The sequence below is a fragment of the Crinia signifera genome, chromosome 6 (genome assembly GCF_055691185.1).
Source record: "Crinia signifera chromosome 6, ASM5569118v1, whole genome shotgun sequence".
In the NCBI taxonomy this organism is placed as follows: Eukaryota; Metazoa; Chordata; class Amphibia; order Anura; family Myobatrachidae; genus Crinia; species Crinia signifera.
The window spans coordinates 24,814,496-24,827,904 of record NC_139222.1 but is presented as its reverse complement, the minus strand read 5'-3'; the positions used below and the strand labels follow the sequence as shown (position 1 = coordinate 24,827,904).

Sequence of the window (13,409 nt, the reverse complement as noted above, 5' to 3'; positions counted from 1 at the left end):
CTCTTCATTCCATCCTAACTCAGATAATAGCGTCTGGAATTGCACAACATATTGACCCACTGGTCTGCTATCTTGACGAATTCTCAGAATCTCTGTAGCTGCAGATGATACTCGACCTGGTTCGTCAAAGATTCGCTGGAAGGAAGTGATAAAATCGTCATAATTATTCAGCAGAGCATCTGCTCGTTCCCACAGAGGCGAAACCCAATCCAGGGCTGGACCAGAGAGGAGTGAGACGATGTAGGCCACTCGTGCCTTGGCAGTTTTGAATTTGGATGATTGGAGAGTGAAGTGCACATCACACTGATTCAAGAACCCGCGACATCCTTTAGGAGACCCATCATATTTGCTGGGGGTTGGCAGATGCAGATGAGGAGGAATAATAGACCCGGCTGGCAGCGTGGCAGAGGAACTTCCTGAAGGAGCTTATGATGTTGCTGCAGCAACTGGAGGAGCAGCTGGTGGAGAAGTCAGCGTTTGTAGGAATTGCGCCACTTGCCACTGTGAGGACTCCAACTTTTCCAGGCGGACCATGATGCCTTGCAATACATCTGCCAAAGATCCCTGCCAAAGATTTTCACCCGACTCCATCGGGTCAGTGCAAACTGTCACGGTTAATGGTTCTTATGGGGTTGTGTGGTGTTCAGGGACTGGAGACGAGGCAGCAGCAGTAGGGTTAAAACGAGCGGGTTTAATAAAAGATGTCATACAGGGACTCAAATACTTCTTTGAGGAAAAGACAGGCAAAATAATATTAAATAATAAGGATGAATGTCCAGATAACAATGATGATGTCACGATCACCATGGCTGCTACCCAGTTCCCCTGTGCTGTGCCTAGCCCTGGGTCCTGTATCAGCGTGTCGCCTACCCTGGCGCTCACCTCCACTCCTGTTCCTTGTACTGGTGGGGTGCATGTTCCCGCACTGTCACCACGTGGTGACAGTGGTGCTAAGTGCTCCGGTGCCATACAGGACATAGGTGGCGTGAGACATGAGCCGCCATGTGTGTCTGTGCCTGGTTAGGCCTCTGTCTGGAAACGCCGGCAACTGCACAGCTGCACACACTCACCACCGGCTGGTTTTTGTCGCCTCCGCTGGCGGCCGCCATCTTTTGGGATCCTGCAACCTGTACTGTGCGGCTCCACCTTGCTGTCAAACGGCTATCCAATCGCCGCACAGCTCACTCCTTAAGTACTGACTTGCCCTGCAAGACCGGCAGCCAGTACAATGATGTGGCATCGCATCGCACAGTACAAAAAGTATGTGCTGCACACACATTGCATGCATGCCGGATTGCATCGCACACACATTGCATGCATGCCGTGCGATGCTATCTAGCCCATAACGTATGCGATTCTCATAGCGTGTATGGGCACCTTTAGTGCCTGCAACATTTTGCGGACACAGCACTGAGATGGTGTATGCAAACATGTACATGCACCCGAGATCCTCCATAGGATTGCATGCTGCATACGCTCCCACAATCGGGCTGCAGCTTGTTGCATTGGCAATGTGAAAGGGCGCAAAATTTATGGTTTGCATGAGGGCGAAGGACACCCTAGCACCGGCCCTGGTGCCTGGGAGAACTTACGCAAGTTTTGACTGACTGCGCTATTTCCATAGCTTAAGCTTATTCCATAGCTACGGTAACTGAAAAACGTCTATCAGTACTCTATTCATAAACTACTGAGATCGCATTGCATGGATTGCATGGCACTAATGTGACCATGCACAGAGTGGCTGGGGGAGGTGTTTTGCTACAGACATACTGTATACAGTAAACAGTGGGCTCAATGGGAATTAATGCTAATGAGTGATCATGGGGGAAGGTGCAGAAGCATGCATTGACTTTCAAACTCAATCTGTACCAACGACATGCATAATCGAACAGATCTACTTGTGTGGAATTTAATCAAAGTACTCTTTCCCTAAAGAATGTACTCTTTCCCTAAAGTTAGGACCTTTAACTGAAGTGGGAAATTTACTTGTGTGAAAAAAACCCCATTCTTTGCAACACAGTATGTAACGCCAATAACTGTATCACGTACATGGCCACCTGCCATTGTTAATTTTTTTGTGCAAAAGGCAAAAGGAATTTGCAAAGCACCAAATAAATTTATTGATTAAAAAATTAAAAAAAAAAGTAGTACGTTTAAAAAAAAAAAAAATTGTACCCCACTTTGGCTCGAACCAGTATTGCTGCTACAAGTATACAGTAACTGTGTCTTTAACCGCTAGGCCATAGAAACCTGTGATCTCAGCTACTCCATTGGTGTACAATATACTGTATAGTCAAGTATGAGACATGCCCAGTAGATTGCGCTGTTTTCATGGCGCAGTACAGCATAATGATAGACACCTCCGTAAATAATATACCATGTGAAAGTTTCCAGCATTAGTAAAGGTTAGCATGGATTCCATATTTATGCAGTAGCAATCTGTACCAACAAATTGTATAACTGATATCTCCTCCTGCAAATTTAATCCAAAAACTCTTTCCGTAAAATAAGTACTCTTTCCCTAAATTAAGGACTTTTACCTGAAGTGGAAAATTTACTCTTGCGAGAAAAAAAAACGTTCTCTGTATCTTACAGTATGTAATGACAATAACTGTATCATGTACATTGCAGCCTGCCATTGTTATTTTTTTTTGTGCAAAAGGAATTTGCAAAGCACCAAATTACTTTATTGATTTAAAAAAAAAAAAAAAAAAAATAGTGCATTTAAAAAAAAAAGTAAAGGTTAGCATGGATTCCATATTTATACAGTAGCAATCTGTACCAATGACATGTATATCTGATCATATCTCCTCCTGCGAATTTAATCCAAGAACTCTTTCTGTAAAGTAAGTACTCTTTCCCTAAATTAAGGATTTTTACATGAAGTGGAAAATTTACTCTTGCGAAAATAAAAACGTTCTTTGTAACTTACAGTATGTAACGACAATAACTGTATCATGTAAATTGCAGCCTGCCATTGTTAATTTTTTTGTGCAAAAGGAATTTGCAAAGCACCAAATTACTTTATTGATTAAAAAAATGAAAAAAAATAAAATAGTACGTTTAAAAAAAAAAAACTGTACCACACTGTGGATCGAACCAGTATTGCTGCTAACAGTATACAGTAACTGTGTCTTTAACCGCTAGGCCACAGAAACCTGTGATCTCAGCTGCTCCATTGGTGTACAATATACTGTATAGTCAAGTATGAGACATGCCCAGTAGATTGCGCTGTTTTCATGGCGCAGTACAGCATAATGATAGACACCTCCGTAAATAATATACCATGTGAAAGTTTCCAGCATTAGTAAAGGTTAGCATGGATTCCATATAGCAATCTGTACCAACAAAATGTATAACCAAACAGATCTGCTTTAATTTAATCCAAGTACTCTTTCTCTAAAGTACTGTAAGTACTTTTTCTCTAAAGTAAGGACAAAATCTGAAGTGGGAAGTTGGACAAAATCTGTAGTGGGAAGTTGCGTGGCAGCCTGACATTTCGTTTTGTAGAAGACAGATTTTTTTTTCTTTTAGAAAGTGAAGAATGTTGATTGGCCAGCTTCTTACAGATCAATGTCAACTGCAACATCATTGTATTCAGCACCGTAGTCTTAACGTGGAACATTTGTCACCCAGTGGTTAAACTATGTATTACATGGTGTGGGACATAACGCAGGACATAACGCAATCTACAACTCGCGACTCAGAGACCTCAAAAGCGCGTTGTAAACCACGATGTACTTGGCCACATCTGTACATCATGTCTGAGCATCAGGCTGTGGTTTTGGGGGAGGGAGCCCTTAGTGCATTGAGCGCGTGCAATGTTTGCACACAAAAGTTTGTCCCTGAGCAGATGGCCAAGGGGGGCTTATGTATTACTTGCGCTGATGTGAGACCCATGGGCAGTGAACCCCATAGGGCAGAGCAGATGGAACCTGCGTGGGCTAGGGCCCTAGGCAGGTCAGTAAACGCTTTGGTGCAGCTTTTGGACAGGCAGAGTGATGGGCTGGTAGAATCACAGATGCCATCATCTCAGCAGTCGTCTGGCTCCTTGCCTCTTACCCAGGCAGACCCTGCGCTGATTCAGGTGATGCAGGATACTGCTAAGGGGATCAACAGGTTCAGTGAAATGCTGGACAAAATGGATGATGTTGCAGGGACCCCTAGAAGGTCTTATGCTATGCCTACTGTGGTAGATGAGGAGGAGGGAGAGTATACTGACATCCCCTGGGATCAGGGCGATGATTTGGAAGAGACCTCTGCTGCTGGTATAGAGGATCTCATTGTAGCTGTGAAGCAGGCTTTAAAGCTGTCTGTGGAGGATAAGACTCCTGTTAAAGGTGTTTTTAAGCGACAGCGGAAGGAGGCTGTTACTTTTCCTTCAGATGAGGGGTTACAGGAATTGTTAGAAGGGGCTTGGAAAACTCCTGATAAGAGGCTACAGATGCCTAAGCGATTCCTTAGTCTGTACCCCATGCCAGAGTCTCATGCGGAGCTCTGGGAAAAGGTCCCAGTTGTGGACGCTTCAGTGGCACGTTTGTCCAAGGCTACTGTATTACCAGTACAGGGCGGTGCAGCTTTCAAAGATTCTGTGGATAAAAAGCTGGAGGGTAACCTCAAGGCTATCTTTGAAGGGGTGGGGTTTACCTTACGGCCCCTTATTGCTTCAGCCTGGGTCTCTAAGGCCATGATAGAGTGGGCTGGTGATTTATGCACCATGCTGCAGGCTGATCCTGGTGCGTTACTGCTTGCAGAAAAGATTAAGGCGGCTGCAGAATATGCAGTGGAAGCAGAGGAGGAAGCTATTAAAATGGCGACCAGAGTGTCCACAGTCTCCATTAATGCCAGGAGAGTGCTTTGGCTTAAAGCCTGGGAAGCAGACAATGAGTCCAAGAAGGCTCTGGAAACATTAGCCTTCAAAGGAAAGGTACTCTTTGGTACTGAATTAGAGGAGATTATAAAACAGGCCACGGGCGGCAAAAGTACATTCCTGCCGGCCTCCTCAGCAAAGCAGACGTCCAGATTTTCTGCTTTCAGGCCGTCCTTTCGGCCCTCCCCTAGAGGTGGTGCGTCCTTTCGAGGACAGTCTTTCAGGGGAAGGTTTCAGTCCTCTAGAAGCAAGACACAAAAGTCCAAATTTGGCTCTTTTCACAAGAAGCCTGCCGCAAAAGGAGAGGACAAACCCTCCGCATGACTGTCAGGGGATATGCCCGACAGTGATAAAAGTGGGGGGGCGTCTCACACTCTTCAGGGACGCTTGGGCTTCTCTAGGCCAGGATGCCTGGGTGTTAGATATTATAACACAGGGTTACAAAATCTCTTTCAGAGGGCCGCCTCCGAAGAGGTTCATCCCCACATCATTGCCAAAGCTGGCGCTTCTTCGCACAGCTCTTATGAGAGCGTCTCATTCCCTGTTGGAAAAAGGGGTGGTTACTCCAGTCCCCAGGGCAGAGTGGAAAAAAGGCTTTTACACGCTGTTCCTGGTGCCCAAACCAGACGGGTCTTTCAGACCAATACTAAATTTGAAATCCCTAAATGTTCATCTTTGGGTAGACCACTTCAAAATGGAGTCCTTACGGTCAGTACTCCTGAGTCTGGACCAGGGGGAATTTTTGGCGTCCATGGATGTCCAGGACGCATATCTGCACGTTCCTATACACCCGGAACATCAGACCTTGCTGAGGTTTGCTATAGGAGACCTGCATTTACAATTCCGGGCGTTACCCTTTGGGCTAGCAACCGCGCCAAGGGTATTCACAAAGATAATGTCAGTAATGGCGGCGGGGCTGAGGCTCAGGGGAATCACAGTAATACCCTATTTGGACGATCTCCTGTTCAAAGCAGAGTCAGCTGCCATGCTTCAGAGGCACTTGACAGAGGCCATCAGTTTTTTGCAGGCTCACGGCTGGATTTTAAATTTGCAAAAATCTCAGTTAGTACCATCACAGAGGCTCCAATTCTTGGGAGTCATACTGGATACCCATCTACATCGGGTATTTCTCCCGGAGGAAAAGGCCAGGGACCTGGTCACCTTAGTCCACGAGATTCTCAGGGCTCGGAGCATTTCGGTTTGGAGGTGCCTCAAGCTCCTGGGGAAGATGGTGGCGTCATTCGAGACGCTTCAATTTGCCAGGTTCCACTCTCGGAAGTTCCAATGGAACATTTTGTCAGCATGGTCAGGAAACACTCTGACTATGAAGTCCGAGATGATAGTGCTGTCTTCGGACACTCGAGACTCCTTGAAATGGTGGACAGAAGTAGACTCTCTTCAGTGGGGTCGGTCATTACAGACCTGGGACTGGTTGGTAGTAACTACCGATGCCAGCCTCAGGGGATGGGGAGCAGTAGTCCTGGATCTCAGGCTGCAGGGCCTGTGGACGGCAGAGGAATCAGCGTTACCAATCAACATCTTGGAGCTGAGAGCTGTCTGGAAAGTGATTTCCTTGGCAGGAGACAGATTAAGGAACCTCCCTTTGAGGATTCAGACCGACAATGCCACAGCTGTGGCGTATCTGAATCACCAGGGAGGTACGCGCAGCAAATTGGCCATGTGGGAGGTCTCCAGAATCTTCCTATGGGCGGAACAGAATGTTCCAGCTGTATCGGCTATTTTCATTCCAGGAGTAGAGAATATAGAAGCCGACTTCCTGAGCAGGGAGGAGCTCAAGGAAGGGGAATGGAGCCTACACCCGCAGGTGTTTCAACAGATCACTTGGAAATGGGGAACCCCGGATGTGGACTTGATGGCATCCAGGTTCAATCATCAGGTGCCCAGGTTCTATTCCAGAATGAGGGATCCACTGGCGGAGGCAGTGGATGCCATGACTTCTCAATGGCAGGGGGATCTTCTTTATGCATTTCCTCCAGTACCAATGTTAGCAAGACTTTTGAAAAGAATACAGGACCAGAAGGTTCCGGTGATTCTTGTGGCCCCAGATTGGCCAAGGAGGTCCTGGTACTCCAGGCTTCAGAGGTTGTCTGTGGACTCGTGGCGTCTGCCTCTGAGACCAGATCTGCTAAGACAAGGCCCATTCAATCACCTGGATTCCGATCGATTGATTTTGACGGCCTGGCTATTGAAGCCGCCATTTTGAAAAGAAAAGGATTTTCTGAGGCAGTAGTACAGACTATGATTAAAGCCAGGAAGGCTGTATCCTCGGCAAATTATTATAGAGTCTGGAAAACGTACATCAGATGGTGTGAGAGGCGAAAGGCTCACACATCTCACTTCAAGTTAGCAAGAATGTTGGAGTTCTTACAAGATGGTTTTTCATCAGGCTTAAGCCTTCAATCATTGAAGGTACAGATTTCGGCCTTATCCATCTATTTCCAAAAAAGGATAGCCATTTTGCCAGAGATTCAAACCTTTTTACAAGGGGTATCTAGATTGAAACCCCCTTACAAGCAACCAGTAGCGCCTTGGGACCTGTCACTGGTTTTGGATTGCCTTCAGAAGGCACCTTTTGAACCTTTAAGGTCGGCGGACTTTAAGTTTCTCACGTGGAAGCTAGTGTTTTTGTTAGCAGTAGCAACTGCTAAAAGAGTATCAGAGTTGGGAGCCTTGTCATGCAAATCTCCCTTCTTAATTTTTCATGATGACAGGGCTGTTCTGAGAACAGTGCCTCAATTTTTACCGAAGGTAGTCTCTGCCTTCCATTTAAATCAGGAGATAGTTCTACCTGTGTTTCAACCCTCAGAGGGTTCTAAGAAAAGGGACAAGTTGAAGACTTTGGATGTTGTGCGTGCCTTACGCATATATGTGGACAGAGTGAAGAGTGTCAGGAAGACTGACACCTTGTTGGTATTGTATGACGTACATAAAATCGGTTGGCCTGCATCTAAGCAGACTATTGCTAGGTGGTTGCGATCTGTGATAGCATTTGCATACACCAAAGCGGGTAGGCCTGTACCGGCCAGAATTAATGCGCATACCACCAGGTCTGTTGCCACCTCTTGGGCGGTTCGACATGGGGCCACAGCTGAGCAGGTTTGCAGAGCTGCCACTTGGTCATCTGTTCACACATTTGCCAAATTCTATAGATTCCATGAGTTCGCGTCGGAGGACGCATCATTTGGGCGAGCAGTGCTGAGAGCTGCAGACCTGAGCGTACCCTCCCAAAGGACCGGCTCTGGAACGTCCCAGTGTTGAGCTGTGTCACCAGGACCATTGAAAGAGAAAAAGGGATTTTTGTAAGAACTTACCGTTCGAATCCCTTTCTCTGATATGGTCCTGGTGACACAGCGATCCCTCCCTTACGCTCAGTAAGTATGCCAGAATTTTCATGATGTTCATGTTAAAATGGTTAAAAGTTAACAGTTACTGTTATAAGATGTGCATTTAATATGTGCAGGCGTTTGTACTGAGTTAATGTATTCCAGTGGCTTTGAAAGATTGAACTGAAGAGTCCAGGGATGCAGTAGGGGAGGAGCCTACCCTCTAAAGCTTTAGGATAGGTGCCTGGCTCCTTCGGACCCTCCTACATCCCAGTGTTGAGCTGTGTCACCAGGACCATATCAGAGAAAGGGATTCGAACGGTAAGTTCTTACAAAAATCCCTTTTTATGTCTTATGTGTAAGTTTTCTTATTATTTTGATGACAATATTAGTCATCAAAATAATAAGAAAACTTACAACATAAGACATTAATATCTCTTATATCCTAAGAGACTGTGTGGGTGAGGAGTGCATCAGTAAAAACTGATTTATTTTTCTTCTTTTTCTGAGTTTCTGGTATGGACCATACGCCTTGCAAGGTCCAGGATTCTACTACCGCTCTCCAGCCTCGCAGGCTGGCATTGGTAGTGAGACAAGACCATTTTGTGAACCAAAATGGATGACCCTGGGTTAGGCGAGTGGTTTGGAGCCACCACTGAAGGGACATCCGAACCTCCTGAGTCAATGAGAGGAAGGTGGTTCTGATGTGATGATGTCCGTCCCATCTCTGCAATATGAGATGTTGAAGGGGATGTGAGTGAAATTGTGCCCACTCGACCATGTCGAAAGTGGATACCACGAGACCCAAAATTCTCCTTGCCAAGTGAATTGAGACTTTGGGACTTTGAAGAAAGAGTCGAATCCGCTGTTGTAAAGAGTGACACTTGTCCATTGGCAGTGACAGTCTTAAGGCCTGCGTGTCCAGAAGGGCTCCCCGATGTAGCACCTGTTGTGATGGGGCGAGAGACGATTTCTCCCAATTTAGGAGCCAACCATGTCATTGGAGAACTGTTATCGTTATTTGCAAATGAGACAGTAGTACCTCCTGTGATTTGGCTACCAGGAGTAGAACATCCAAGTATGGGAATACTCGGATCCGCTGGTGATGTAGGTATTCCGCCATTACTGCCATGATTTGGGTAAAAACCCGAGGAGCAGTGGCTAGGCCGAATGGAAGGGCCTGGAATTGAAAACCTTGTATAGCAAACCTGAGGAATTTCTTGTGTGCTGGAAGAAATCGGGAGATGTAAGTAGGCGTCTCGAATGTCCAGGGAGACCATGGAGTCCCCTGGCTCCAAGGCCAGGATTATTGTACGTAATGCTGAATTTTTGGACTTTCACAACTTTGTTGAGTGCCTTTAAATTGAGGATTGGTCTGTAGCTCCCATTTGGCTTTGGGACTAGAAACAAGGTTGAGTAGAATCAGAGCCCCCGCTGGTGTTGAGGAACTGGGATAATGAACTGGGATTGTAACAGCGAGGTAGGAATCTTTAACAATTGTTCCGCTTTTTGCCGATTGTGCGGTAGACCGTTGCAAAAGAACTTCTGTGGGGGGTTTCTTTTGAACGAAATGGGGTATCCCTTTGACACGACTTCTCTCACCCAGGCATCCACCGACGTGGTGAGCCACTGCTGAGTGAAGCGAAGAATCCTGCCTCCCACCTTTGGATCCCTCTGTGGGAGGCCCCTCACGTCATGCAGCAGGCTTATCTGCTTTGGCCGGGGACTGTCTAGTGGCCCAGGCCTGTTTAGGCTTAGTTGCCTTGCCAGTGGGGGTATCCCTGGGATAGGATTGACCTCTGGCTTTACCTTGGGGACGAAAGGACCGAAAGGCAGTGTGTTTAGGTCTCTGCAGCAGAGCTGTAGGGAGGCAAGCAGTCTTATCCGCTGCTAGGGAAGCCACAATCTTATCAAGTTCTTCTCCAAATACATTTTCTCCCTTAAATGGCAATAACTCTAGGGTTTTCTTGGGTCGGCTTTCCAGGGCCTTAGCCAAATGATATGACGTGCCTGTACAGAGCTAGCATACGCCTCAGCAGCTAAGATTCCTGCATCTGACATGGCTTCCATAATATATGTGGCGGCCTGTCTAATGTGGGAAATACATAACCTGGCATATTCAGGGGGAAGTTCTTCCTCCAGTACTTGTACCCATGGTAGAATAGCCTTTGCAGCCCAGGTCGCTGCATTAGTGGGCCTTGAGAGAATGCTCCAAGCGCATATCGGTGGGATCCTTCAGAGAAGATCCTGTGGTAACAGGGAGTACCGATGACTTAACTAGCCTGGTAACATGTGAGTCCACCAGGGGGGAAGTTTGCCATGACTTACAATCTACTGGAGGCAGAGGATATCTGGATAAAAGCCGTTTTGAAATAGTGAAATAGTGGACTTCTTACCTCGGGAGTCCCACTGATCTTTATGGATCTCCATTAACCGATCCGAAATTGGGCTGTAATCACTTTGTGCTTTTTTGAAAATGTCCCTAGTTTTTGCTCCTGGTTCTGGCTCTTCGGAGTCAGACAATAAATCTAAACGGATTGCCTCAATGAGGGCTGGTACGTCCGTAGACTCAGCCTGCAATGCTGGGGTTCCCTCTGGGAAAATAGGAACCTCATCATTGTCGTCATTATCAGTATTATCCTCATCCTCATCATTCTCCTCATCTCCTGTTGTATCATCCTGAACTACTGGGAGTAAAGGCGCAGACAGGGCCCTAGCTGGCTGCGTTGTATTAGGCAGTTTTTGCATGGCTACTGTGGTCTGTGCTAAGGTCTGAACCGTGGTCGATAAGGTATCAACCCATGGAGGAGCGGGTTGTACCACAGGTGGTGTAACTATGGGAGGAGGACGGTGATCCACTAGGGTGCCCAACAATTGTTGTACTGCCCTGGGAGGCTCCTGAGTAGCCACCATGACAGAAGACTGGCCAGGGGGAATATAGCAATTGACGCACAGCCCCTCCTGAATGAGGTCCTGCTCAGACAGGCCTGCAGAACAAGCCCTGCATGACAGGAGCTTGGGAGACTGTCTGAGTGCGCCCCCGTTTGGACATAGTGAGATAACCCAAATAGTGGGGGGAGTATACAATAGGTATAGCCCTGAGGGGAACCTAGAGTGATACACAGACGTATGTGACCAGAGAGGATAAAACCTCTGAATCTTCCTCAGAAGATATAAGAGAACACAGGGACAGCAACTAGTTACTGACAGATAGGAAAGAATAGACTGGCACTAAGTCACAGACACAATCACTACCAAAGTAGCTGGCTAAAGCAAAGTGCTGCTGCTGCACCCCAATCATCCACTGTACCCTATGGGGTAAGTGGGGATGAGGGTGTCTGTGAAAGCGCTACAGCTTGTGGACGGTTTCACAGGGGAGACTGTACCCACGCTCTAGGAGGCTCTGGCCGCGATGCTGAAGATGGCTGCTGGTCTGAGAGTTAGGCAGGAACAGAGAGAGGACAGCTTCCTGGGCGGCAGATCTGCAGGAGATCGGCGCCCAAAGCTGGGGGAGGTGCTGCAGACTAGGCGCCGCCTCCCCTGTGCTGGTCTTCCCCCACCAGCGGATAGTGAGCCCTGTAATGGGTAAATATATCCAGCCTGCACTCTGGCCCCGGTGGTCTAGTGGAGTCCCTGCCGCAAGCAGCAGTGACCGCCCCAGCTGCTGCGGCCTGACTCCCCCGGCGTGCAGCGTGACAGCGGTATGCACTCTCAGAGAGAGCCTTACCTGCTCCGGCCACACCGTCTAGGAGAGAAGTGTCCGGCGGTGCTAAGTGCTGGATCTCTCCCCCGCCGAGTACCTCTCTTGACCGTGGTCGTGGGGCAGTTCAGGTGCCGACAGAAGTGTGTGACTGACATACAGGAATATGACTGACTGACGGTAGGAGGCAGCCCAGCCGCATCAATGTGGCTCAGAATGAAAATAAGAATAAAAAATGATAAAAGCTTCTTTGGGATTACTTATATGAGGTAATCCCAGCTGAATGTGATGGTGCTCCAGCTTCCTGCTGGCACCAAAAAAAACAACTGAGGATGGGGGCGGGGTTATAGGGGAGAGGGACCAGGCATCCTGGGAAACTTTCAAAGCTTCGCTGATTGGTGCCACGGTCCTCTGGATCCGCCTACAACCCGATGTCACCCTGTGGCAACCATGGAACCCGAAAAAAAAAATGCAATTACAGTAACCACCTGCAGAAGATTATATCTGTGGCAATTATTATTATAGTGGCAAATATGTACACCTAATATGTTTTTATAATTTATTTTTCAATACTAATAAAGTGATCTATACTTCTGCTATAGCGCTCTCTTAATTGTTATTTTATTTGTGTCTAATTAAGTTATACAGAATACCAATTGGGAGCTGCAATAGACTTAAGTGGTCTTGTAATGATCTTGTTAGACAGCATTCATTATGATTGATTAATATATTTTTAATGTAAAGTATTAGCACCTGATTGTTATGATTATCCTTTTCTATCAGAGAGTGTGGGGACGAGACTGGTCAGATCTCTGGGCTGGTAACACACAGTGACATGATGTGAGGGGGAGAGCAGGAGTATAATAGGGGCTGATGGCTCCTGATGTATGAGATACACCAGAGAGTGTGGGGAGGAGACTGGTCAGATCTCTGGGCTGGTAACACACAGTGACATGATGTGAGGGGGAGAGCAGGAGTATAATAGGGGCTAATGGATCCTGATGTATGAGATACACCAGAGAGTGTGGGGAGGAGACTGGTCAGATCTCTGGGCTGGTAACACACAGTGACATGATGTGAGGGGGGAGAGCAGGAGTATAATAGGGGCTGATGGCTCCTGATGTATGAGATACACCAGAGAGTGTGGGGAGGAGACTGGTCAGATCTCTGGGCTGGTAACACAGTAACATGATGTGAGAGGGGAGAGCAGGAGAATAATAGGGGCTGACGGCTCCTGATGTATGAGATACACCAGAGAGTGTGGGGAGGAGACTGGTCAGATCTCTAGGCTGGTAACACACAGTGACATGATGTGAGGGGGGAGAGCAGGAGTATAATAGGGGCTGATGGCTCCTGATGTATGAGATACACCAGAGAGTGCGGGGAGGAGACTGGTCAGATCTCTGGGCTGGTAACACACAGTGACATGATGTGAGTGGGAGAGCAGGAGTATAATAGGGGCTGATGGCTCCTGATGTATGAGATACACCAGAGA

At 47.2% G+C, this 13,409-nt stretch overlaps 1 pseudogene across 1 annotated transcript in view; it reads right to left on the bottom strand.

Annotated features, from left to right (window-relative positions):
• The window catches only part of LOC146009550 (uncharacterized), a 94,370-nt pseudogene that overhangs the window by 15,952 nt on the left and 65,009 nt on the right, over positions 1-13,409 (bottom strand). The window contains exon 8 of the transcript XR_014444685.1: positions 3,124-3,134. The product of XR_014444685.1 is annotated as an uncharacterized LOC146009550 (transcript). The remainder of the gene's footprint in view (positions 1-3,123; positions 3,135-13,409) is intronic.